Below are 24,417 nucleotides of genomic sequence, written 5' to 3' on the forward strand. Positions count from 1 at the left end.
AGTCAACAAAGAGTTTCTGCGAGATATATTTTTACCCCAGAGGGCACTGCATTTATAGTCTCTGTGCACTCCAGGACTTCTAGAGAGAGCACACTAGTAGCCAAACCCATAATGCAAGTAACATATTCATTTCCCTCCAGCTTGGAATGTGGACAGAGTTTGGTGGCTGTCCTGAATAGCAGGATTTGGTGTGCTGTTCTGAGGCAGTACCCTGGGAAGGTGGCAGGATCTCAAAGGGATTACCCTGTGGTTTTGAAAGGGAGTTGAACCTAAGGGCTCACATTTATACCCTTAAAGTATTCCCATGCCTCAAAAGCAGAGAGTCAGTGGACTGGAAGGGACAATGGCAGGCGTGGAGACTGGATACTGGACATGTTGGCATTAACCAGTAGGGACCAAAATTGGGAGGTGAGAGAATGGGGCCACTAGGCATTAAAAAAAAAAATTTGCTCTTCACAAGACCTTAATTATCTTGTATGGCCCTAAAATGGAGTGGAGGGGACTCAGTGACAAATTAAATTACCAGCCAGTTTTGCTAGATGAGGCCATGAAATCAGACTTCTTTTTTTTTTTTTTTTCGGTACGCGGACCTTGCACTGTTGTGGCCTCTCCCGTTGCGGAGCACAGGCTCCGGACGCACAGGCTCAGTGGCCATGGCTCACGGGCCCAGCCGCTCCGTGGCACGTGGGATCTTCCCGGACCGGGGCACGAACCCGTGTCCCCTGCATCGGCAGGCGGACTCTCAACCACTGTGCCACCAGGGAAGCCCCAGACTTCTTTTTGTATAAAGAAAACAAAGAAATAATTTTTTTTCTTACTCAAGATGGGGACTGCGAATTCATAGGTCTTACAGTCAGAAGGGCTTTAATGCAGGAGTGTTAGTGGAATGAGCTCTCTGTAAGGTGAGAATACAGAGAGATTGTGGGCAGCAACGGAAGCTACTAGAGAGAGTGTTGGGAGAGCTAAGGTTCCTTTGGGCCCCTCAAGACCCTTTTGGGGGCCCACACTTATACTAAGACAAGATTTGCCTTTTTCACTCTCATCTTTCTTTCCTCTATGAGTGTACAGTAGAGTTCTCCAGAGGCAACGAGTCGAATGAGAAGTAGATATAAACATCCAGCTGTCTTCTCTTAAGCCAGGCATAAAAGAGATTTGCAAATATGCAAAACACTCTACTCACTAAATATTCTTTGTTTATGATTATATGATTACTTTTCATAAAATATTTATGCTCACATGCTTTTTATTGCTGTTTTAAATGAAGTCATAAGTAAATATTCTTAAATTTTCAGTTTTAACTTCAAATACAGTAAATAGTGATAAATACAACCTGCTTTTTAAAAAGCTCTTTAGGGGTTTCAATTCTTTTTAAGAATGTAAAGAGGTCCTGACACCAAAATTCTTGAGAGTGCTAGACTGGAGAATTCCATCAGAGCTGAGAAAAATTAAATTCGGCCATTTGTGGTCTAATAATTTCAGAGAATGTGGAGAACTGAGAAAGTATAGTTTTTCTTTCTAGAGAAAAATCATTAGAAGAGCAGTTAGCTAGGGGTTATGGTGTAGATGGCCATTGGTGGGATAACTAAATTTTAATAACACTTCATCCAGCAATTTGTAAACCTAAAAAATTACAATACTGCCATCTAGTGTATCATAATGAAAATATTTTAATATTTATTTATTTTTCATTCAACATATGATTGCTTCACAACTGAAAGACTATAAGGACTTTAATTTAATACCATGCCCTGTACTTTTTTAAACAGCTTTATTGGAGTATAATTGCTTTACAATGGTGTGTTAGTTTCTGCTTTACAACAAAGTGAATCAGTTATACCTATACATTAGTCTCCATATCTCTTCCCTCTTGCGTCTCTCTCCCTCCCACCCTCCCTATTCCACCCATCTAGGCAGTCACAAAGCACCGAGCTGATCTCCCTGTGCTATGCAGCTGCTTCCCACTAGCTATCTATTTTACATTTGGTAGTGTATATATGTCCATGCCACTCTCTCACTTTGTCCCAGCTTACACTTCCCCCTCCCCATGTTCTCTAGTCCATTCTCTAGTAGGTCTGCGTCTTTGTTCCCGTCTTGCCCCTAGGTTCTCCATGACCATTTATTTTTTTTAGATTCCATATATATGTGTTAGCATACGGTATTTGTTTTTCTCTTTCTGACTTACTTCACTCTGTATGACAGTCTCTAGGTCCATCCACCTCACTACAAACAACTCAGTTTCGTTCCTTTTTATGGCTGAGTAATATTCCATTGTATATATGTGCCACATCTTCTTTATCCATTCATCTGTTGAGGGACACTTAGGTTGCTTCCATGTCCTGGCTATTGTAAATAGAGCTGCAATGAAGATTTTGGTACATGACTCCTTTTGAATTATGGTTTTCTCAGGGTATATGTCCAGTAGTGGGGTTGTTGGGTCGTATGGTAGTTCTATTTTTAGTTTTTTAAGGAACGTCCATACTGTTCTCCTAGTGGCTGTATCAATTTATATTCCCACCAACAGTGCAAGAGGGTTCCCTTTTCTCCAAACCCTCTCCAGCATTTATTGTTTGTAGATTTTTTGATGATTGCCATTCTGAGCAGTGTGAGATGATATTTCATTGTAGTTTTGATTTGCATTTCTCTAATGATTAATGATGGTGAGCATTCTTTCATGTGTGTGTTGGCAATCTGTATACCTTCCTTGGAGAAATATCTATTTAGGTCTTCTGCCCATTTTTGGATTGGGTTGTTTGTTTTTTTGATATTGAGCTACATGAGCTGCTTGTATATTTTGTAGATTAATCCTTTGTCAGTTGCTTCATTTGCAAATATTTTTTCCCATTCTGAGGGTTGTCTTTTAGTCTTGTTTATGGTTTCCTTTGCTGTGCAAAAGCTTTTAAATTTCATTAGGTCCCATTTGTTTATTTTTGTTTTTATTTCCATATCTCTAGGAGGTGGGTCAAAAAGGATCTTGTTGTGACTTATGTCATAGAGTGTTCTGCCTATGTTTTCCTCTAAGAGTTTGTTGGTGTCTGGCCTTACATTTAGGTCTTTAATCCATTTTGAGTTTATTTTTGTGTATGGTGTTAGGGAGTGTTCTAATTTCATTCTTTTACATGTAGCTGTCCAGTTTTCCCAGCACCACTTATTGAAGAGGCTGTCTTTTCTCCACTGTATATTCTTATCACCTTTATCAAAAATAAGATGACCATATGTGCATGGGTTTACCTCTGGGCTTTCTATCCTGTTCCATTGATCTATATGTCTGTTTCTGTGCCAGTACCATACTGTCTTGATTACTGTAGCACTGTAGTATAGTCTGAAGTCAGGGAGCCTGACTCCTCCTGCTCCATTTTTCTTTCTCAAGATTGCTTCGGCTATTCGGGGTCTTTTGTGTTTTCATACAGATTATGAAATTTTTTGTTCTAGTTCTGTGAAAAATGCCAGTGGTAGTTTGACAGGGATTTCACTGAATCTGTAGATTGTTTTGGGTTGTAGAGTCACTTTCACAATGTTGATTCTTCCAATCCAAGAACATGGTATATCTCTCCATCTATTTGAATAATCTTTTTTTTTTTTTTTTTTTTTTTGCGTTACGTGGGCCTCTCACTGCTGTGGCCTCACGCGTTGCTGAGCACAGGCTTCACACGGGCAGGATCAGTGGCCATGGCTCACGGGTCCAGCCGCTCCGTGTCATGTGGGATCTTCCCGGACCAGGGCACGAACCCATGTCACCTGCATCAGCAGGCTGACTCTCAACCACTGCGCCATCAGGGAAGCCCTATTTGTATCATCTTTATTTTCTTTAATCAGTGTCATAATTTTCTGCACACAGGTCTTCTGTCTCCTTAGGTAGGTTTATTCCTAGATATTTTATTCTTTTTGTTGCAATGGTAAATGGGAGTGTTTTCTTAACTTCACTTTCAGATTTTTCATCATTAGTGTATAGGAATGCAAGAGATTTCTGTGCATTAATTTTGTATCCTGCTACTTTACCAAATTCATTGATTAGCTCTAGTAAGTTTCTGGTAGCATCTTTAGGATTCTCTGTGTATAGTTTCATGTCATCTGCAAACAGTGACAGCTTTACTTTTTTTTTTCCAATTTGGATTCCTGTTATTTCTTTTTCTTCTCTGATTGCTCTGGCCAAAACTTCCAAAACTATGTTGAATAATAGTGGTGAGAGTGTGCAACCTTGTCTTATTCCTGATCTTAGAGGAAATGGTTTCAGTTTTTCACCACTGAGCATGATGTTGGCTGTGGGTTTGTCATATATGGCCTTTATTATGATTAGGAAAGTTCCCTCTATGCCTACTTTCTGGAGGGATTTTATCATAAATCGGTGTTGAATTTTGTTGAAAGCTTTTCCTGCATCTATTGAGATGATCATATAGTTTTTCTCCTTCAGTTTGTTAATATGGTGTATCACGTTGATTGATTTGCGTATATTGAAGAATCCTTGCATTCCTGGGATAAACCCCACTTGATCATAGTGTATGATCCTTTTAATGTGCTGTTGGATTCTGTTTGCTAGTATTTTGTGGAGGATTTTTGCATCTATGTTCATCAGTGAAATTTGCCTGTAGTTTTCTTTCTTTGGGACATCTTTGTCTGGTTTTGGTATCAGAGTGATGGTGGCCTCGTAGAATGTGTTTGGGAGTGTTCCTCCCTCTGTTATATTTTGGAAGAGTTTGAGAAGGATAGGTGTTAGTTCTTCTCTAGATGTTTGATAGAATTCGCCTCTGAAGCCATCTGGTCCTGGGATTTTGTTTGTTGGAAGATTTTTTATCACAGTTTTAATTTCAATGCTTGTGATTGGTCTGTTCATATTTTCTATTTCTTCCTGGTTCAGTCTCAGAAGGTTGTGCATTTCTAAGAATTTGTCCATTTCTTCTAGGTTGTCCATTTTATTGGCATAGAGTTGCTTGTAGTAATCTCTCATGATCCTTTCTATTTCTGGAGTGTCAGTTGTTACTTCTCCTTTTTCATTTCTATTTCTATTGATTTGAGTCTTCTCCCTTTTTTTCTTGATGAGTCTGGCTAATGGTTTATCAATTTTGCTTATCTTCTCCAAGAACTAGTTTTTAGTTTTATTGATCTTTGCTATCATTTCCTTCATTTCTTTTTCATTTATTTCTGATCTGATCTTTATGATTTCTTTCCTTCTGCTAACTTTGTGGGTTTTTGGTTCTTCTTTCTCTGATTGCTTTAGGTATAAGGTTAGGTTGTTTATTTGATATGTTTCTTGTTTCTTAAGGTAGGATTGTATTGCTATAAACTTCCTTCTTAGAACTGCTTTTGCTGCATCCCATACGTTTTGGGTGGTCGTGTTTTCATTGTCATTTGTTTCTAGGTGTTTTTTGATTTCCTCTTTGATTTCTTCAGTGATCTCTTGGTTATTAAGCAGTGTGTTGTTTAGCCTCCATGTGTTTGTATTTCTTACAGATTTTTCCCTGTAATTGATATCTAGTCTCATAGCGTTGTGGTCGGAAAAGATACTTGATATGATTTCAGTTTTCTTAAATTTACCAATGCTTGATTTGTGACCCAAGATATGATCTATCCTGGAGAATGTTCCATGAGCACTTGCGAAGAATGTGTATTCTGTTGCTTTTGGATGGAATGTCCTATAAATATCAATTAAGTCCATCTTTTTTAATGTATCATTTAAAGCTTGTGTTTCCTTATTTATTTTCAGTTTGGATGATCTGTCCACTGGTGACATTGGGGTGTGAAAGTCCCCTACCATGAATGTGTTACTGTCGATTTCCCCTTTTATGGCTGTTAGCATTTGCCTTATGTATTGAGGTACTCCTATGTTGGGTGAATAAACATTTACAATTGTTATATCTTCTTCCTGGATTGATCCCTTGATCATTATGTAGCGTCCTTCTTTGTCTCTTCTAATAGTCTTTATTTTAAAGTCTATTTTGTCTGATATGAGAATTGCTACTACAGCTTTCTTTTGATTTCCATTTGCATGGAATATCTTTTTCCATCCCCTCACTTTCAGTCTGTATGTGTCCCTAGGTCTGAAGTGGGTCTCTTGTAGACAGCATATATGTTGGTCTTGTTTTTGTATCCATTCAGCCAATCTATGTCTTGTTTGGAGCATTTATTCCATTTACATTTAAGGTAATTATTGATCTGTATGTTCCTATTACCATTTTCTTAATTGTTTTGGGTTTGCTATTGGAGGTCTTTTCCTTCTCTTGTGTTTCCTGCCTAGAGAAGTGTCTTTAGCATTTGTTGTAAAGCTGGTTTGGTGGTGCTGAATTCTCTCAGCTTTTGCTTGTCTGTAAAGGTTTTAATCTTTCTGTCAAATCTGAATGAGATCCTTGCTGGGTAGAGTAATCTTGGTTGTAGGTTTTTCTCTTTCATCACTTTAAATATGTCCTGCCAGTCCCTTCTGGCTTGCAGAGTTTCTGCTGAAAGATCAGCTGCTAACCTTATGCGGATTCCCTGATGTGTTATTTGTTGTTTTTCCCTTGCTGCTTTTAGTATTTGTTCTTTGTATTTAATTTTTGATAGTTTGATTAATATGTGTCTTGGCATGTTTCTCCTTGGATTTATCCTGTAAGGGACTCTCTGTGCTTCCTGGACTTGATTAACTATTTCCTTTCCCATATTAGGGAAATTTTCAGTTATAACCTCTTCAAATATTTTCTCAGTCCCTTTCTTTTTCTCTTCTTCTTCAGGGACCCCTATAATTTGAATGTTGGTGCATTTAATGTTGTCCCAGAGGTCTCTGAGACTGTCCTCAATTATTTTGATTCTTTTTTCTTTATTTTGCTCTGCAGTAGTTATTTCCACTATTTTATCTTCCAGGTTACTTATCCGTTCTTCTGCCTCAGTTATTCTGCTATTGATCCCTTCTAGAGAATTTTTAATTTCATTTATTGTGTTGTTCATCACTGTTTGTTTGCTCTTTAGTTCTTCTAGGTCCTGGTTAAACGTTTCTTGTATTTTCTCCATTCTTTTTCCAAGATTTTGGATCATTCTTACTATCATTATTCTGAATTCTTTTTCAGGTGGACTGCGTATTTCCTCTTCATTTGTTAGGTCTGGTGGGTTTTTATATTGCTCCTTCATCTGCTGTGTGTTTCTCTGTCTTTTCATTTTGCTTAACTTACTGTGTTTGGGGTCTCCTTTTCATAGGCTGCATGTTCGTAGTTCCTGTTGTTTTTGGTGTTTGTCACCAGTGGCTAAGCTTGGTTCAGTGGGTTGTGTAGGCTTCCTGGTGGAGGGGACTAGTGCCTGTGTTCTGGTGTATAAGGCTGGATCTTGTCTTTCTGGTGGGCAGGTCCACGTCTGGTGGTGTGTTTTGGGGTGTCTGTGGCCTTATTATGATTTTAGGCAGCCTCTGTGCTTATGGATGGGGTTGTGTTCCTGTCTTGCTAGTTGTTTGGCATGGGGTGTCCAGCACTGTAGCTTGCTGGTCATTGAGTGGAGCTGGGTCTTGGCTTTGAGATGGAGATCTCTGGGAGATTTTTGCCGTTTGGTATTACGTGGAGCTGGGAGGTCTCTTGTGGACCAGTGTCCTGAACTTTGCTCTCCCACCTCAGTGGTACAGCCCGGATGCCTGGCTGGAGCACCAACAGCCCGTCCTCCATACGGCTCAGAATAAAAGGAAGGAAAAAAAGAAAGAAAGAAAGAGGAAGATAAAGTAAAAAAGGAAAATCAAATAAAGTTATTAAAATAAAAAATAATTATTAAGAAAAAATTGTTTTTAAGTAATAAAAAAACAAACAAAAAAACCAGACAGAACCTTAGGACAAATGGTAAAAACAAAGCTATACAGACAAAATCACACACAGAAACATACACATACACACTCACAAAAAGAGAAAAAGGGGAAAAAAATATATATATCATTGCTCCCAAAGTCCACCTCCTCAATTTGGGATGATTCGTTGTCTATTCAGGAATTCCACAGACGCAGGGTACATCAAGTTGATTGCGGAGATTTAATCTGCTGCTTCTGAGGCTGCTGGGACAGATTTCCCTTTCTCTTCTTTGTTCGCACAGCTCCTGGGGTTCAGTTTGGGATTTGGCCCCGCCTCTGCGTGTAGGTTGCCTGTGGGCGTCTGTTCTTCGCTCAGGCAGGACGGGGTTAAACGAGCCGCTGATTGAGGGCCTCCGGCTCACTCAGGCCCGGGGGGGAGGGCGGGGCACGGAGTGCGGGGCGCGCCTGCGGCTGCAGACGCCGCCCTGACGTTGCAGCAGCGTGAGGCGCGCCGTGCGTTCTCCCGGGGAAGTTGTCCCTGGGTCCCGGACCCTGGCAGTGGCGGGCTGCACAGGCTCCCCTGAAGGGAGGTGTGGAGAGTGACTTGTGCTCGCACACAGACTTCTTGGTGGCAGCGGCAGCAGCAGCCTTAGCGTCTCATGCCCGTCTCTGGTGTCCGCGCTAATAGCCGCGGCTTTCGCCCGTCTCTGGAGCTCCTTTAAGCAGCGTTCTTAATCCCCTCTCCTCGTGCACCAGGAAACAAAGAGGTAAGAAGAAGTCTCTTGCCTCTTCAGCAGCTCCAGACTTTTCCCGGACTCCCTCCCGGCTAGCCGTGGTGCACTAACCCCTTCAGGCTGTGTTCACCGCCAACCCCAGTCCGCTCCCTGGGATCCGACTGAAGCCCAAGCCTCAGCTCCCAGCCCCGGCCCACCCCGGCGGGTGAGCAGAGAGGCCTCTCCAGCTGGTGAGTGCTGGTCGGCCCTGATCCTCTGTGCGGGAATCTCTCCGCTTGGCCCCCTGCACCCCTGTTGCTGTGCTCTCCTCCGTGACTCCGAAGCTTCTCCCCTCTGCCACCTGCAGCCTCCGCCAGTGAAGGGTCTTCCTGGTGTGTGGAAACTTTTCCTCCTTCACAGCTCCCTCCCACTGGTGCAGGTCCTGTCCCTATTCTTTTGTCTCTGTTTTTTCTTTTTCCCTACCCAGGTACGTGGGGAGTTTCTTGCCATTTGGGAGGTCTGAGGTCTTCTGCCAGCATTCAGTAGGTGTTCTGTAGGAGTTGTTCCACATGTGGATGTATTTCTGATGTATTTGTGGGGAGGAAGGTGATCTCCACGTCTTACTCTTCCGCCATCTTGAAGCTCCTCCGCCCTGTATTTTTAATGTTTATTTCACCAAACACGTACCCTTTAAATATCTTCCCTCATTTCCTTTGAGAGTTAACCTCTTCTTTCTTCTTAGGATTAGGATAACTGGAGAGGGTAGGATTTCAACCTAGTTATACCTCATTCCAGTCTTGTGTTTCTGTCATGACACAGTGTAGGATGAATTACTGCTGTCTTAGGGGAACTGAATCAGTAACTCTCCTCACTTTGATTTTTCCTAACTCCTCTTTTCACAGGCATTAAAAAAACAACTTAATTTTGGATCAATTTTAGATGTACGGAAACGCTGCCAAGATAGTACAGAGTATTCCCGTGTATCCCTCTCCCAGCTTCCCCTATTGTCAACATCCTGCATGACTACGGTCCACAGGCTGTGTGTCTGGCACAGTGGATGAGAAATTCCACATCAAGCATGTGACTGTGAAATTTCAGAAACAGAAGCTTGGGGAGCAGGGAGGGTGGGCTGGGGCACAAAACAGGTGACATATGAAAGAATAGGACTTGGATTGTCATCAGACTTCTCAGTTGCCACACTGGAAGCTAGAAAACCGTAAACCGATGCTTTCAAAATTCTGAATGAAAATTATTTCTACCATAAAATCCCATAGTAGCCAAACTACATATCAAGTGTGACATTAGAATAAAGATAATTGCAGAACTACAGGGTTTCAAAAAACGTGCCTCCCATGCCCATTTTATCAGAAAGTTATTCAAGGATTTGTTTCTCTAAAAAGGGAAAGGAAAAAAAGAGGGAGAAAGCCCAGGAGACTGGTGAGGGAAGTTAAAGACTACATAGCTCTGTGGCTGCCTAAGAAACAAACAGTGCAGAGTGCAGCAAGCAAACAGAGGTGTTTAAACATAGATTCATAGTCCTGTCAGACTGTTTGGGGATAAATTAGTGATAAGAATAGAGGAATTTAAATATAAAATCCAGACAGTTGAACCCTGGAGAAAATGAAAAGTTGCCTGTAAGCATGGTATACTACACAGCTCAGCTTTGAGCCATACGCGGTCAAATTCATGTAAATATCGAATATTTATTTAAATAGAAGAGGTAATCCAACCACATCGGGTCGATGGAGGAAGGGGAGAGAGAGAGAGCACACATGCTAGGATCTTCCACCCTTATATCCAGAAGTCAATAGTTATTATCTAAAATTGAAAAACAAATTAAGAGGCACCAATCTCAGCCTATTATTTGACAACAGGGGAATAAACATCAGAAGAAACACTTGAAAATGGTGGCCTGTAGGGAGTGGGGATAAGGAATTGGGAGGAATTGGCCAAGGGAAATTTCTAGTAGGATTATGTGACTTTTAAAAACAATGTCCATGTGTTTCATTAAAAGGGAAAAGATTAGATGAATGGGTGCCCTGCCAAAGCAGGGACCTGGTCTGTCCCCAGGCTGGCCCAACTCTGTTAAAAATCGGGGAGTGTCTGGAGAAGAACAGTATAAATGGTCCCCCTGAACCAAGTGTCTTGGCTTCAAATCGAGGCTGTGGCCAGTCAAGTGGGATGCTTTAATCAGGTTCCCTTCTTGTTTGCATACTCGTTTGCATTCTGAGACTTCTGTCAGGGTGAGAGTTCACTTACTGTTTGCACAGCTGCTGGGCTCCCCTGCCTGAAGGGTGCAGCTCTGTTGCCTGAGTGTTCCCGTCGGCCGTCTTCTGAAAGCATGGATTTTCCTGCAGGATTTGGATGGGGGGCAGTCACCTCAGCTTATCAAGTGGAAGGTAGGAGAAGCTTCTTCCCCTTCTCCAGAGCTGGAATGGCTTACTTCTCATGGATTCTGTATGTCTGGGGAAGAAGGTCGGGTGAGGGGGCAAAAAGAAGAGAAGCAAAAGCACTGAAGAGCCCATAACTGCATAAATGAAACTATCCCTTTTCACACAGAAGACACTTGCTTCCCATGTCCCTTTCCTTAGGCACAAGGGTGGTGGTGACGAGGGGCTGAAGACCCCTCTGCGGCTGTAATTTTGGTCCGTTCCAGCTCATCTGAGACATCAGTGTACACTGGACCAGCTGCTTTCATCACTGGTTTCTTGAACACATTTCCCATAACCTCCCTAAAAATGATAACAATTTCTCCTATTGGTTAGAAAAATATTGACTAAATACCTTCAAGGAGTCCAAGAGACATCACTGAAGGATGTTCTTCAGTTGGGAGAGGTTCCCTGTTCTATTTCAAGGCACCCCCATTTCCTGGGTGGCTGAGAATTAACTGTGAGATGGCAAAGCACACCCAGAGTGGAGTTGGAGGTCTGAGTTCTGGTCTCCATCCTGCCAGGCATGAGCTTGTGAATCTGGTCTCCTCCTCTAGTCTCAGTTTCTTCCTATGAAAAATAGGAAGATTAGATTAGCTTTTTCCTATATATATTTTCCACCTAAGGAATTAGGGATTGTTAATAGCTATCATGGGAAAATATTTATTTGGTCAAATAAATGTGGAAACCCAGGGATAAATAAAGCTAAGAGAATTTCTGGCAGCATTCTCCTAGAACTGCTGTAGCAAATGACCATAAACTGGGAGACTTAAACACAGAAATGTATTCTCTCACACTTTGGGGGGCCAGAGCTAGCTATCTGAAGATGTCATTAGCTAAGATAAGGTAAGCTCATACTGGAGTAGAGTGGGGCTTTAATCCAATATGACTGGTGTCCGTATAAGAAGAGGGAAATTTGGACACAGCAACACATGTGGAGAATGTCATGTGACAATAGAGGCAGAGACTCAAGTGATGCAGCTGTAAACCAAAGAACACCAAGGGCCGATGGCCACTCCCGCAAACTAGAAGAGGCAAGGAAGGGTTCTAGCAAGAGTCTCAGAGGGAATATGACCCCGCTGAAACCTTGATTTTGGACTTCTAGGCTCTAGAAATGAGAGAGAATAAGTTTCTGTTGTTTAGGCCACCTCTTTTGTGGTACTTTATTATGGCAGCCCTAGAAAACAAATACATCAACAAAAACAAGTAAATTAATAAAAGATATAATTACTGCTTATGGTAAGTGCTAGGGTGATACCAGGTTTTGATTTAGGAGGATCTCTGTGAATTACTGTCATTTAATCTGAAACTTTAAGGACGAGAAGGAGGGAGCCATTTGAAGCTGGTGAAGGTTTTTCTAGAGAAGGTGCAGGTTGATCCTGGCATAATCCATGCTGCTTATGATTCCCAGCTTCAGTTGCCATTTCCCAGACCTCCAGAAATGAGAATGAGGAATCTCTGCTATGATAATTGCAACAACTGCCATGTGGAAGACATCTTCCATGGGGACTATGTATGTTATGACACATATGCTCTGTGATACAAAGCACTTTCAAAAGAATGTCTGGGAATGTACAGGTTAATAGGAATTCCACGTCACTTTTTTCTCTCTCTATGGTATCTTCTACATTTGTTCCCAGGTAATTTTCACTTGGTCAGGGTGGGTGACTTGATGAAGCTGGCCTTCTAGTAGTGAAAACAAGAAACAGGACGTTGGCTAGTTTCCTTCTCAGAAGAGAGGTCAGACAGAACTGAGAGGGGGTTGCAGTGCACAGAATCAGGTTCTAGAAGGTGCACAGCATGGAAACTAGGAAGCTGGGTTCTGGAGCCAGACTCGCTAGACTGGGGGTCCATCTCTACCTTTTTCTAACTCTGTATGACTTTGAGCAATTTACTCAACTTCTCTGTGCCTCCTTGTCGGTAAGATGGGGGTGATTATGGTATCTACTTTATAGTGCTGCTGTGAGGTTTAAATAAGATGACGTGTGTTAAATGCTTGATGCTCAGTAAGTGCTGAATGCATCGTATTTATATTTAGGTGGGGGAGGGTCACAAACGGGCTACTGAGAATGAATCACTTTAGAACTCCACAGTGAACTTGGCTGAAGCACACAGTCAGTTATACAAGACAACACAGTGGGTTTCAGTTCCCAGCTCCCAGATCCTGCTCACTCAGCCCTGGGGATAAGATTACTGGTCCTTTCTGAGCTCCTCTCATCACAGGGTCTCCGCATTGCTGTACTTCTTCTGTCTGCACTGGGCTTGCTGCTGCCTTATCGTAAGGTCTTTATTTGTTGTCCCTAACCTGCTATTGTGCTGTTAGCTCTCTAACAACAGCTTTCAGAAGGGAAATTGATCTTCCCTTCTCTTTTTGTCAATGCAGAGATGCCTTTTATATGTTTCCTTGGTTTTCTTACCTATCCTTTTGTGCTGGGTTTGAATCCTGGCTCAAGCACTTGGCTGAGTGACTTTGGGCAAATAACTTACTTAAGTCTCAGGTTCTTTATTTGTAAAACTAGGAAAACGGTCATGCCCACTCTGTAGGTTTGTTCTGGGGATTAAAGAGGTCAACATATATGACTGGAGCACAAGAGTGCCTGGGTCATAATATCCACGAAATAACAATAACAACAACACTCCCGCTACTACTACTAGTAATAATAATAAGGATGATGATGTTATTCTTTCTCCTGGCTGGATTCTCTCCCACTGTCTGTACTGATAGGAGAGCTACATCACCTGCTCCATTTACTGGGAATGGTCCTTTCTTCTTTGGACCACAAGTAAGGATATACTCCCTTCTTGCTCATTCTTGTCCTGATCTTCCAGCAGCGCCTGGGAGAGTTACTGTTTAGCTACCCCTTCCACCACTGCAAGGATCACATATGCAGGACGTCAACACGTGGCTTTGTCAAATCAATGTGGCCCGGAATTTAAAAGCTGAAGTCACCTTGTCGCTTTTCGATTTTGAGAATCTTTGCACTTTTGAGCTTCCCTGGCCTTTGAACATCTACAGAGCCTTTGGAAGTCATGGACACTCAGCAGAACTGAGGATTGAGCGTGAATTGTATTTATACAGAAAAAATCTATCTCGGTGATTTGTTATAAAACATCACTATGTATCTTTCTCCAGAGATTTTCAAAACACATTGTCTGTGTAGGTATCTTTGTTTTCAGACATCCTCTCCGGAGCCTGGAGATACAGCTATAATACTCCACCCCCTCCCCACTCCCCTACAGACCCACACCCACTCCCACACAGAAATAGAGATACTTGGGCTCTGTCACTTTTAATCAAAGACACTCTCAGGGTCTTTTGCAGGTAGAGTGACCAGAAAATACAGGACAGGCCTTCCGGTCACTGGGCCTCCTAATATACTGACTACTTGCTTGCATATTTCACCAGACCCATGGCTCTTCGTTCTTCCTGTGCGTGTCTCTTGGGCCTTCATGCTGGCCACTTCCCTGACTATGGTTTTTAAGAAGAGTTTAATGTAATGTTTATTTCATCAGAGTTGGCTGCGTAGTGCCTTTTGGAGGAAAGCGCCATATAAATCTGATAAATAAATAATAAGTGATATAAACAGGAGGAAAATTATGTGTTTTACGTGAGCTGTAAAGAATATTGTAAAACCTGTAAAAATGTATTTGTTAGATGAAGAGGCAGGGAAGAAAATGCAGATGATCGTTATTCGTACAGAAGTGAGTTTCATGCAATATTTTAAAGTACAGAAAAATTCCCATGATTTTTAACCCTTTATGAAACTGACTCTGCCTATGCTTTTGGCTGCAGGGAATGTGAGGCCCCAAAACAGCAGGTAGCTCAGTGGCGTTTTGTTTACTTCCTCAGTAGGCCACGGAGGGGCTATGAAAATAACATTTAGGACCTGATTCTATAGCTCTTATGAGCTTGTACCTCCCAGTGATTTCACGGAGGATCTCTTAAGGGGTGAATGTGCTCTACAAAATCCCGCGAATCATCAACAAAGTCCAGACTACTCCGTTAAGGCCTCCCGGTGTGATCTGAGTTTGTGGGTTTCTTTTTTTTCTTTGTCTTTTACTTTTTAAATTAAATTAAATTTATTTTTTATACAGCAGGTTCTTATTAGTTATCTATTTTATACATATTAGTGTATATATGTCAATCCGAATGTCCCAATTCATTCCTCCCCGCCTTTGGTGTCCATACATTTGTTCTCTACATCTGTGTCTCTATTCCTGCCTTGCAAACTGGTTCATCTGTACCATTTTTCTAGATTCCACATATATGCGATAATATATGTTATTTGTTTTTCTCTTTCTGACTTCATTCTGTATGACAGTCTCTAGGTCCATCCACATCTCTACAAATTACCCAATTTCGTTCCTTTTTATGGCTGAGTAATACTCCATTGTATATATGTACCACTTCTTCTTTATCCATTCGTCTGTTGATGGGCACTTAGATTGCTATGACCTGGCTATTGTAAATAGAGCTGCAATGAACATTGGGATGTATGTGCCTTTTTTTTTTTTTTTTGCGGTACGCAGGCCTCTCACTGTTGTGGCCTCTCCTGTTGCGGAGCACAGGCTCTGGACACGCAGGCTCAGCAGCCATGGCTCACGGGCCCAGCCTCTCCGCGGCATGTGGGATCTTCCCGGACCGGGGCACAAACCCGTGTCCCCTGCATTGGCAGGCAGACTCTCAACCACTGCGCCATCAGGGAAGCCCCGTATGTGCCTTTTTGAATTATGGTTTTCTCAGGGTATATGCCCAGTAGTGAGATTGCTGGGTCATATGGTAATTCTATTTTTAGTTTTTTAAGGAACCTTCAGACTGTTCTCCATAGTGGCTGTATCAATTTACATTCCCACCCAGTGCAAGAGGGTTCCCTTTGCTCCACACTCTCTCAGCACTTATTGTTTGTAGATTTTCTGATGATGCCCATTCTAACCTGTGTCAGGTGATTCCTCATTGTAGTTTTGATTTGTGTTTCTCTAATAAGTAGTGATGTTGAGCAGTAGTGATGTTGGCCTCTTGGCCATCTGTATGTCTTCTTTGGAGAAATGTCTGTTTAGATCTTCTGCCCATTTTTTGATTGGGTTGTTTGTTCTTTTAATATTGAGCTGCATGAACTGTTTATATATTTTGGAGATTAATCTTTTGTCCGTTGATTCGTTTGCAAATATTTTCTCCCATTCTGGGGGTTGTCTTTTCATCTCAGTTATAGTTTCCTTTGCTATGCAGAAGCTTTTAAGTTTCATTAGGTCCCATCTGTTTATTTTTGTTGATATTTCCATTACTCTAGGAGGTGGGTCAAAAAAGATCTTGCTGTGATTTATGTCAGAGTGTTCTTCCTATGTTTTCCTCTAAGAGTTTTATAGTGTCTGGCCTTACATTTAGGTCTTTAATCCATTTTGAGTTTATTTTTGTGTATGGTGTTAGGGAGTGTTGTAATTTCATTCTTTTACATGTAACTGTCCAGTTTTCCCAGCACCACTTATTGAAGAGACTGTCTTTTCTCTATTGTATATCCTTGCCTCCTTTGTCATAGGTTAGTTGACCATAGGTGTGTGAGTTTATCTCTGGGCTTTCTAACCTGTTCCATTGATCAGTATGTTTGTTTTTGTGCCAGTACCATACTGTCTTAATTACTGTACCTTTGTAGTATATTCTGAAGTCAGGGAGTCTGATTCCTCCACCTCCATTTTTTTCCATCAAGGTTGCTTTGGCTATTTGGGGTCTTTTGTGTCTCCATACATATTTTAAGATATTTTGTTCTAGTTCTATAAAAAATGCCATTAGTAATTTGATAGGACTTGCACTGAATCTGTAGATTGCTTTGGGTATAGTCATTTTCAGAATATTGATTCTTCCAGTCCTAGAACATGGTATATCTCTGCATCTGTTTGTGTCATCTTTGATTTCTTTCATCAGTGTCTTATAATTTTCTGAGTACAAGTCTTTTACCTCCTTAGGTAGGTTTATTCCTAGGTATTTTATTCTTTTTGTTGCAATGGTGAATGGGATTGTTTCCTTAATTTCTCTTTCTGATCTTTCATTGTTAGTGTATAGGAATGCAAGAGATTTGGGGGCATTAATTTTGTATCCTGTAACTTTACCAACTTCATTGATTAGGTCTAGCTAGTTTTCTGGTGGCGTCTTTAGGATTCTCTATTTATAGTATCATGTCATCTGCAAACAGTGACAGTTTTACTTCTTCTTTTTCAATTTGGCTTCCTTTTATTTCTTTTTCTTCTCTGATTGCCGTGGCTAGGACTTCCAAAACTAGTTTGAATAATAGTGGTGAGAGTGGGCACCCTTGTCTTGTTCCTGATCTTAGAGGAAATGATTTCAGTTTTTCACCATTGAGAATGATGTTTGCTGTGGGTTTGTCATATATGGCCTTTATTATGTTGAGGTAGGTTCCCTCTATGCCCACTTTCTGGAGAGTTTTTATCATAAATGGGTGTTGAATTTTGTCAAAAGCTTTTTCTGCATCTATTGAGATGATCATGTGGTGTTTTTTCTTTTTTTTCTTTTTTTTTGCGGTATGCGGGCCTCTCACTGTTGTGGCCTCTCCCTTTGCGGAGCACAGGCTCCAGACGCACAGGCTCCAGACGCACAGGCTCATTGGCCATGGCTCACAGCATGTGGGACCTTCCCAGACCGGGGCACGAACCCGTGTCCCCTGCATCGGCAGGCGGGCTCTCAACCACTGTGGCACCAGGGAAGCCCCGATCATGTGGTTTTTATTCTTCAGTTTGTTAATATGGTGTATCACATTGATTGATCGGCAGATATTGAAAAATCCTTGCATCCCTGGGATAAATTCAACTTGATCATGGTTTATGATCCTTTTAATGTGTTGTTGGATTCTGTTTGCTGGTATTCTATTGAGGATTTTTGCATTGTATTCATCAATGACATTCGTCGGTAATTTTCTTTATTTGTAGTATCTCTGTCTGATTTTGGTATCAGGGTGATGGTGGCTTCATAGAATGAGTTTGGGAATGTTCGTCCCTCTGCAATTTTTTGGAGGAATTTGAGAAGGATGGGTGTTAGCTCTTCTCTAAATGTTTGATAGAATTCGCCTGTGAAGCCATCTGGTCCTGGACTTTTGTTTGTTGGAAGATCTTTAATCACAGTTTCAATTTCATTACCTGTAATTTATCTGTTCATATTTTCTGTTTCTTCCTGGTTCAGTCTTGGAAGGTTATACCTTTCTAAAAATTTGTCCATTTCTTCCAGGTTGTTCATTTTATTGGCATAGAGTTGCTTGTAGTAGTCTCTTAGGATGCTTTTTATTTCTGCAGCGTCCATTGTAACTTCTCCTTTTTCATTTCTCATTTTATTGATTTGAGTCCTCTCCCTCTTTTTCTTGATGAGTCTGGCTAAAGGTTTATCAATTTTGTTTATCTTCTCAAAGAACCAGCTTTTAGTTTTATTGATCTTTGCTACTGTTTTCTTTTTTTCTATTTCATTTATTTCTGCTCTGATCTCTATGATTTCTTTCCTTCTACTAAATTTGGGTTTTGTATGTTCTTCTTTCTCTAGTTCCTTTAGGTGTAAGGTTGGATAGTTTTTTTTTTTTAATATCTTTATAGGAGTATAATTGCTTTACATTGTTGTGTTAGTTTCTGCTGTATAACAAAGTGAATCAGCTATACGTATACATATATCTGCATATCCCCTCCCTTTTGTATCTCCCTCCCATCCTCCCTATCCCACCCTTCTAGGTGGTTACAAAGCACTGAGCTGATCTCCCTGTACTATACGGCTGCTTCCCACTAGCTATTTTACATTTGGTAGTGTATATATGTCCATGCCACTCTCTCACTTCAACCCAGCTTACCCTGCCCCCTCCCTGTGTCCTCAAATCCATTCTCTACGTCTGTGTCTTTATTCCTGTCCTGCCCCTAGGTTCATAAGAACCTTTTTTTTTTTTCTTAGATTCCATATATATGTGTTAGCATATTGTATTTGTATTTCTCTTTCTGACTTACTTCACTCTGTGTGACAGATTCTACGTCCAGCTACCTCACTACAAACAACTCAATTTTGTTTCTTTTTATGGCTGAGTAATATTCCATTGTATATATGGGCCACATCTTCTTTATCCATTCATCTGTTGATGGACACTTAGGTTGCTTCCATGTCCTGGCTATTGTAAATAGTGCTGCAATGTGTACATGACTATTTTTGAATTATGGTTTTCTCAGGGTATATGCCCAGTAGTGGGATTGCTGGGTCATATGGTAGTTCTATTTTTAGGTTTTTAAGGAACCTCCATACTGTTTTCCATAGTGACTGTATCAATTTACATTCCCACCAACAGTGCAAGAGGGCTCCCTTTTCTCCATACCCTCTCCAGCATTTATTGTTTGTAGATTTTTTGATGATGGCCATTCTGACCAGTGTGAGGTGATACCTCATTGTAGTTTTGATTTGCGTTTCTCTAATGATTAGTGATGTTGAGCATCCTTTCATGTGTTTGTTGGCAATCTGTATATCTTCTTTGGAGAAATGTCTATTTGGGTCTTCTGCCCATTTTTGGATTGGGTTTTTTTTTTTTTTTTGATATTGAGGTGCATGAGCTGCTTGTATATTTTGGAGATAAATCCTTTGTCAGTTGCTTCATTTGCAAATATTTTCTCCCACTCTGAAGGTTGTCTTTTTGACTTGTTTATGGTTACCTTTGCTGGGCAAAAGCTTTTAAGTTTCATTAGGTCCTATTCATTTATTTTTGTTTTTATTTCCATTTCTCTAGGATCTGGGTCAAAAAGGATCTTGCTGTGATTCATGTCACAGAGTGTTCTGCCTATGTTTTCCTCTAACAGTTTTATAGCGTCTGCCTTACATTTAGGTCTTTAATCCATTTTGAGTTTATTTTTATGTATGGTGTTAGGGAGTGTTCTAATTTCATTCTTTTACATGTAGCTGACCAGTATTCCCAGCACCACTTATTGAAGAGACTGTCTTTTCCCCATTGTATATTCTTGCCTCCTTTATCAAAGATATGGTGACCATATGTGTTTTTCTCTGGGGTTTCTATTCTGTTCCACTGATCTATATTTCTGTTTTTGTGCCAGTACCGTTACTGTAGCTCTGTAGTGTAATCTGAAGTTAGGAGCCTGATTCCTCCAACTTCATTTTACTTCCTCAATATTGCTTTGCCTATTTGGGGTCTTTTGTGTTTTCATACAAATTGTAAAATTTTTTGTTCTAGTTCTGTGACAAAATGCCATTGTTAGTTTGATAGGGATTGCATTGAATCTGTAGATTGCTTTGGATAGTATAGTCATTTTCACAATGTTGATTGTTCCAGCCCAGGAACATGGTATATCTCTCCATCTGTTTGCTTCATCTTTAATTTCTTTCATCAGTGTTTTATAGTTTCTGCATACACGTCTTTTTTCTCCTTAGGTAGGTTTATTCCTAGGTATTTTAGTCTTTTTTTGCAATGATAAATGGAGTGTTTCTTTAATTTCTGTTTTAGATTTTTCATCATTAGTTTATAGGAATGCAAGAGTTTTCTGTGCCTTAACTTTGTATCTTGCTACTTTACCAAATTCATTGATTAGCTTTAGTAGTTTTCTGCTAGCATCTTTAGGATTCTCTATGTAGATTATCATGCCATCTGCAAACAGTCACAGTTTTACTTCTACTTTTCCGATTTGGTGATTCCTTTTATTTCTTTTTCTTCTCTTGTTTCTGTGGCCAAAACTTACAAAACTATGTTGAATAATACTGGTGAGAGTGGGAAACCCTGTGCTGTTCCTGATCTTAGTGGAAATGGTTTCAGTTTTTCACCATTGAGAATGGTGTTGGCTGTGGGTTTGTCATATATGGCCTTTTTAAGTTGAGGTAAATTCCCTCTATGCCCACTTTCTGGAGAGTTTTTATCATAAATGGGTGGTGAATTTTGTCAAAAGCTTTTTCTGTGTGTATTGAGATTATCATATGGTTTTTATCCTTGAATTTGTTAATATGGTGTATCACAATGATTGATTTGCGTATATTGAAGAATCCTTGCATTCCTGGGATAAACCCCACTTGATCATGGTGTATGATCCTTTTTATGTACTGCTGGATTCTGTTTGCTAGTATTTTGTTGAGGATTTTTGCACCTATGTTCATCAGTGATATTGGTCTGTAGTTTTCCTTTTTTGTGACATCTTTTTCTGGTTTTGGTATCAGAGTGATGGTGGCCTCGTAGAATGAGTTTGGGAGTGTTCCTCCCTCTGCTCTATTTTGGAAGAGTTTGAGAAGGAATGGTGTTAGCTCTTCACTAAATGTTTGATAGATTTGGCCAGGGAATCCATTTGGCCCAGGGCTTTTATATGTTGGAAGATTTTTAATCACAGTTTCACTTTCAGTGCTTGTGACTGGTTTTTTCATATTTTCTATTTCTTCCTGGTTCAGTCTTGGAAGGCTCTGCTTTTCTAAGAATTCATCCATTTCTTCCAGGTTGTCCATTTTATTGGCATATAGTTGCTTGTAGTAGTCTCTCATGATCCTTTGTGGTTCTGAATTGTCAGTTTTTACTTCTCCTTTTTCATTTCTATATCTGTTGATTTGAGTCCTCTCCCTTTTTTTCTTGAGGAGTCTGGCTAATGGTTTATCAATTTTCTTTATCTTCTAAAGAGCCACCTTTTAGTTTTATTGATCTTTGCTCTCATTTCCTTCATTTCTTTTTCATTTATTTCTCATCTGATCTTTATGATTTCTTTCCTTCTGCTAACTTTGGGGTTTTTTTTGTTCTTCTTTCTCTAATTGGTTTAGATGTAAGGTTAGGTTGTTTATTGGAGATTTTTCTTGTATCTTGAGGTAGGATTGTATTGTTATATACTCCCCTCTTACAACTAGTTTTGCGGCATCCCATAGTTTTTGGGTCGTCATGTTTTCATTGTCAATTGTTTCTAGGTATTTTTTTATTTCCTCTTTGATTTCTTCAGTTATCTGTTGGTTTTTTAATAAGGTATTGTTTAGCCTCCACGTGTTTGTGTTTTTTACGTTTTTTCCCCTGTAATTCGTTTCTAATCTCATAGCCTTGTGGTTGGAAAAGATGCTTGATATGATTTCAATTTTCTTAAATTTACCAAGGCTTGATTTTTGACCCAAGATGTGATCTATTCTGGAGAATGTTCCATGTGCACTTGAGAAGAAAGTGTAATCTGCTGTTTTTGGATGGAATGTCCTATAAATATCAATTAAATCTATCTGGTCTACTGTGTCATTTAAAGCTTTGTTTCCTTATTAATTTTCTGCTGGATGATCTGTCCATTGGTGTAAGTGAGGTGTTAAAGTCCCCACTATTATTGTGCTACTGGCGATTTCCTGTTTTATAGCTGTTAGCATTGGCCCTATGTATTGAGATGCTCCTATTTTGGGTGCATATATATTTATGATTGTTATATCTTCTTCTTAGATTGATCCCTTTATCATTATGTAGTGTTTTTCCTTGTCTCTTGTAACAGTCTTTATTTTAAAGTCTATTTTATCTGATATGAGTATTGCTACTCCAGCTTTCTTTTGATTTCCATTTGGATGGAATATATTTTTCCATCCTGTCACTTTCAGTCTGTATGTGTCCCTAGGTCTGCAGTGGGTCTCTTGTAGACAGCATATATATGGATCTTGTTTTTATATCCATTCAGCAAGCTTGTGTCTTTTGGTTGGAGCATTTAATTCATTCACATTTAAGGTAATTATCGATATGTGTGTTCTTATTACCATTATCTTAATTGTTTTGTTTTTGTAGTTCCTTTTCTTCTCTTGTGTTTCCCACTTAGAGAAGTTCCTTTAGCATTTTTTGTAGAGCTGGTTTGGTGGTGCTGAATTCTCTTAGCTTTTGCTTGTCTGTAGAACTTTTTATTTCTCTGTCAAATCTGAATGAGATTCTTGCAGGGTAGATTAATCTTGGTTGTAGGTTTTTCCCTTTCATCACTTTAAATATGTCCTGCCACTCCCTTCTGTCTTCTATAGTTTCTGCTGAGAAATCAGCTGTTAACCTTATGGGAGTTCCCTTGTGTGTTGTCATTTTTCCCCTGTTGCTTTTAATAATTTTTCTTTGTCTTTGATTTTTGTCAATTTGATTACTATCTGTCTTGGTGTGTTTCTCCTTGAGTTTATCCTGCCTTGGACTCTGTGCTTCCTGGACTTGGGTGGCTATTTCCTTTCCCATGTGAGGGAAGTTTTTGACTATAGTCTCTTGAAATATTTTCTTGTGTCCTCTCTTTCTCTCTTCTACTTCTTTGACTCCCCCAATAATGCAAATGTTGGTGCATTTAATGTTGTCCCAGAGGTCTCTTAGGCTGTTTTCATTTCTTTTCCTTCTTTTTTCTTTATTCTGCTGCACGGCTGTGAATTCCACCATTCTGTCTTCCAGGTCACTTATCTGTTCTTCTGCCTCAGTTATTCTGCTATTGATTCCTTCAAGGGCATTTTTCATTTCAGTCATTGTATTGTTCATCTCTGTTTGTTTGTTCCTTAATTCTTGTAGGTCTTTGTTAAACATTTCTTGCATTTTCTCAATCTTTGCCTTGATTCTTTTTCTGAGGTCCTGGATCATCTTCACTATCATTATTCTGAATTCTTTTTCTGGAAGGTTGCCTATCTCCACTTCATTTAGTTGGTTTTGTGGGGTTTTATCTTGTTCCTTCATGTGGTACATAGTCCTCTGCCTTTTCACTTTGTCTGTGTTTCTGTGAATGTGAATGTGAATGTGTCTGTCTTTCGTTCCACAGGCTGAAGGATTGTAGTTCTTCTTACTTCTGCTGTCTGTGCTCTGGTGGATGAGGCTATCTAAGAGGCTTGTGCAAGCTTCCTGATGGGAGGGAATTGTGGTGGGTAGAGCTGGTGTTGCTCTGGTGGGCAGAGCTCAGTAAAACTTTAATCTGCTTGTCTGCTGATGAGTGGGGCTGGGTTCCCTCCCTGTTGGTTGTTTGGCCTGAGGCGACCCAGCACTAGAGCCTACCCGGCTCTTTGGTGGGGCTAATGACAGACTGGGAGGGCTCACACCAAGGAGTACTTCCCAGAACTTCTGCTGCCAGTGTCCTTGTCCCCACCATGAGCCACAGCTGCCCCCCGCCTCTGCAGGAGACCCTTCAACACTAGCAGGTAGGTCTGGTTCAGTCTCTCTTGGGTTCACTGCTCCCTCCCCTGCGTCCTGACGTGCACACTACTTTGTGCGTGCCCTCCAAGAGTGGAGTCTCCGCTTCCCCCTGTCCTGTTGAAGTCCCGCAGTCAAACCCCACTGGCCTTCAAAGTCTGATTCTCTAGGAATTCCTCCTCACTTTGCCGGACCCCCAGGTCGGGCAGCCTGACGTGGGGCTCAGAACTTTCACTCCAGTTGGTGGACCTCTGTGGTGTAATTGTTCTGCAGTTTGTGAGTCACACATCCATCGGCCATGGGATTTGATTTTATTGTGATTGTGCCCCTCCTACTGTCTCACTGCAGCTTCTCCCTCGTCACTGGATGTGGAGCATCTTTTTTGGTGAGTTCCAGTGTCTTCCTGTCGATGATTGTTCAGCAGTCAGTTGTGTTTCCGGTGCTCTCACAAGAGG

General features: G+C 40.6%; 1 pseudogene; it reads left to right on the forward strand.

Annotated features, from left to right (window-relative positions):
- The first annotated feature begins 10,336 nt into the window (after positions 1–10,336).
- LOC111171607 (cytosolic beta-glucosidase-like) overlaps positions 10,337–24,417 on the forward strand; it is a 151,309-nt pseudogene continuing 137,228 nt past the window's right edge.

Source organism: Delphinapterus leucas, chromosome 5, assembly GCF_059928025.1.
Source record: "Delphinapterus leucas isolate spDelLeu-1000000601 "Yukka" chromosome 5, BTC_Dleu_Yukka2, whole genome shotgun sequence".
Taxonomy (NCBI): domain Eukaryota; kingdom Metazoa; phylum Chordata; class Mammalia; order Artiodactyla; family Monodontidae; genus Delphinapterus; species Delphinapterus leucas.